This window comes from Mandrillus leucophaeus, unplaced genomic scaffold (assembly GCF_000951045.1).
Source record: "Mandrillus leucophaeus isolate KB7577 unplaced genomic scaffold, Mleu.le_1.0 Scaffold477, whole genome shotgun sequence".
In the NCBI taxonomy this organism is placed as follows: Eukaryota; Metazoa; Chordata; class Mammalia; order Primates; family Cercopithecidae; genus Mandrillus; species Mandrillus leucophaeus.
The window spans coordinates 925,919-929,799 of NW_012105109.1; the positions used below are offsets into that span (position 1 = coordinate 925,919).

The 3,881-nt window shown below is 30.7% G+C and overlaps 1 long non-coding RNA gene across 1 annotated transcript in view; it reads left to right on the forward strand.

The window, feature by feature from the left end:
- Positions 1-3,573, forward strand: part of LOC105550321 — a 7,857-nt gene extending 4,284 nt beyond the window's left edge. Inside the window, exon 3 of the long non-coding RNA XR_001007689.1 lies at positions 2,935-3,573. This is a non-coding gene — a long non-coding RNA (uncharacterized LOC105550321). The remainder of the gene's footprint in view (positions 1-2,934) is intronic.
- The last annotated feature ends 308 nt before the right edge of the window (positions 3,574-3,881 follow it).

A 3,881-nucleotide genomic window follows, 5' to 3' on the forward strand; every position in this document is an offset into this window, starting at 1 on the left:
ACGCTTATTGTATTTCTCATAAAACTCAGCATAAAACTATACACCTATAGTTATCTAAAAAGAGTTCCTAAAAATAAATATATACATTATTAGTATGTGACATGGGTGAGTTACTTTTGTAAAACTACAAAATTATTCAATATATTTTAACATATGATTTAGTGAGTATCAATATGGTATCCATTTCTTGATTCTGTTTTTTCATAGTGCTCTTAAATATATATGCTAATACTTTTGAATAAGTGATTTATGCTATGAAATGTTTTAATGAGAAAAATGAATCTATATAAAGCAACTTCATTTATATTTTGTTCCTGTCATGTTACATTGCTGAAATTTTGTATTATAGTAGACATGACTCATTTTAAAATATGTAATTGTATATGAAGTTCTCAATGTCAATGTCTGGAGGATGCAGAATTAAAATAGAAGAAAAGTTAAAAAAATTAAATGCAAACTATATTTTGCATATGAATAAGAATATTGCAAATACCATACTTATATAATATGTTTATAAATCTTTACACTATGCCAAAAGGTATATATGGCAGATATAGAATATCTCTGCATAGATATAAAATCAAGATACATAATATTTTTAAATGTTTTCCACTGAAGTGTAATTGACATAAACTGAACGTATCCAGTGTATATTATTTTTAAAGTTTTGGCATATTGGTACACGAGAAAACACCATGGCAGTCAAGATAATGAACGTATTCATTTCCCCAATGTTACTTTGTGTTTTTAGTAATCGCTTCTTCCCCTCTTCCCTACTCAATCTCCATGCAACTACTAATCTATTTCTGAGACTACAGAATGGTTTACACTTGGTAGAATTTTATGTAAATGGAGTCACTCAAAATCTACTCTTTTTTGTCTGTCTTTTGCACTCAACATAACTACTCTGACTTTCGCCTGTGTTGATACTGGTAACAATAGTTCATTCTTTTTTAAGTTATTAGATTTTATTTTTAGAACAATTTTAGGTTTACAGAAAAAACTAACAAAGCACAGAGAATTTCCATACACTTTTTTCTACCCTCCATATTCTTTATGATTAATATCTTGCATTAGTGTGGTACATTTGTTATAATTAATACATCAATATTGACGTATTATTACAAATGAAAATCCATATATTAGGCTTATATTAGGGTTCACTCTTGGCATTATACATTTCATGGGTTTGGACAAATGCATATGTCATGTATCCACTACTATGGTATTATAAGAATAGTTTTACTTTCTTAAAAGTTTTTGTGCTTGATTTATTCATCCCTTTCCTTGGAGACTACTGGAAACTCTGATCATTTGGCAGTTTTCCCCTTTTTAAGAATGTTATATCATTGGAATTATACAGTATACAGCCTCTTCTGATTAGCTTCTTTCACTAAGTTATATGCATTCTAGGTTCTTGCATGTTTTCTATGACTTGATAGATTATTCTTTTATCACTAACTATTCCATTTTATAGATATGCCTGTTTATTGAACCATCATTCACCTGTTGGGGACAGCTTGGTAGCTACCAAGTTTTGTTATGAGAAAAGTTGTTTTAAGAAGTCATGTGACATTTTTGTGTAGAAATATTTTTGACTCATTTGGATAGGCGTGAAGTTACTAGTCCATGTGGTAAGACTACATTTAACTTTGTAAGAAATGCAAAGCTATCTTCTAACGTGACTGTGCCATTTTGCATTCCCACAAGCAATAAATGAGTTTCCTTTGCTCTTTATCCTCAACACAATTTAGTGTTGTCAGCGTTTTGGATTTTAGCCATTTTAGTAGGCATGTGGTAGTATCTCATTCTAATGAGCAATTCTCTAATAATATATGATGTTGAGCATATTTCATTTGCTTATTTGCCATCAATATGTTTTCCTTGGTAAAATGTCTGTTCAGATCTCCTGCCCAACTTTTAGCTGGATTATTTATCCTTTTTTTCCTTTTTGAGTTTTTAGAGTTCTGTGTATTGCTCATACCGGTTCTTTATTGGATACATGTTTTGTAAATACTGTCTCCCAGTCTTGGCTTGTTTTTTAAATATTAATTATGTCTTTCTTAGAGCAGAAGTATTAACTTTTATAAAATTCAGTTTATAACATTCTTCTATAGTCTCGCATTTGTATATTTAAATCTATTATCCATTCTTGTATATTGTGTAAACACAGTGTCCAGATTCTTTTCTTGGATGTGGATGTCCAATTGTTCTAGCACTATTTGTTAAAAATACGATTTTCTGTGTGTGTGTGAAGTTACTTCTCATGTTATGAGCATACCGTGTTGGATTTATTCATTCACCCACTGATAAACTTTGGGTTGTTTAGAGTTTAGTGTTATTATAAATAAGTGTGCCATGGACACTTGTAAACACATTCTTGTATGTATATATGCTATAATGTTTTCTGCTTAAAGAGCAACAATAGAATAAATAGGTAAAATGGTGGGTGTCTATTTAACTTTGTAAGAAGCAGTCCATTTTTTTCCCCAGAGTGGCTGTATCATTTACCTTCCTACCATCAGTATTTGAGAGTTACAGTTTTTCTAAATCATCACCAACACACAAGATGATTAGTATTTTTAATTGTATTTATTCTAGCAGGTGTGGAATGGCATCTCATTTAATTCGTATTTGTACAATGGCTAAAGATATTGAACATCTTTCGATGTGATTATTTGCTGTCTCTGAATTTCCTCTGGCAAAATGTGTGTTCAAATATGTTCTTTTCCTTATTGTTTATTATTGGTCTGTAATTTGCCTTATAATTGAGCTTACATATTTTGGATACACATCCTTTATCAGACATAATTTGGAAATGTCTATTCCTAGTTTGAGTCATATCAATTCAAAAATCTAGAAATATAGAATTTTTTGTTTTTATGAAGTCATATTTATTGTTGTTGTAATCGGTTTTTTTTGCATGTTCTCTAGGTTGTTCTTTGGGCCACATCTAAGAAACCTTTGTCTAGCCAAAAGCCACAAATAATTTCTCGTTTTTGGCTTCTGGAAGATGTACAGTTAAATCTTATATTTAGAATTGTTATCTAATTTGATTAAATTGCTCTCTATGATATGATATTTGAATTGATGAAAAATTAGTGAATATTAATATTTTTTAAAGTGGTCAAATCTTGCAATTTATATCTAATAGAGAAGACTAGAAAATCCCCCATATTTATTTCCTCTTACTTCATACTACTAAAATTTGTATTTAGGCATTTGGTTTCTCAGATAAACATTACATTCCCCAGTATATGGTTCTATGTGGCTTTGTGACAACATGATGAACATTAAGATGTGAGTAGAAGTAATACATACACATTATTTTCAATGTCTTTAATTGAATGGGATATTGGCCCATTTTTTCTTCCAGTTTATTACACTGAATGTTGACATGTTATTTTTCAATATTGAGATAACTAGACAATGACAAGACTTTAAGAGTAACAATGTAAAAATTATACAAGTTGTCAGGTTTATCAACAATCCACTGGATTAGAGCCCCCTACCAGTCCTAGGCCATCTAATATATAGACATTGTGTTCAGTAGAAATAAATATATATTTTTTTATTGAACTTTAAGTTCTAGGGTACGTGTGCACAATGTGCAGGTTTGTTACATATGTACACATGTGCCATGTTGGTGTGCTGCACCCATCAACTCATAATCATTTACATTAGGTATTTCTCCTAATGCTATCCCTCCCCCAGCTCCCCACCCCCTGACATGCCCTGGGGTGTGATGTTCCCCGCCCTGTGTCCAAGTGTTCTCTTGTTCAATTCCCACCTATGGGAATAAATTTGTAAATCATTTTTAAAAGGTTTTATTACATTCTGATTGAACATTCTCAGAAAGAATAATAATTTAATACAAGAAG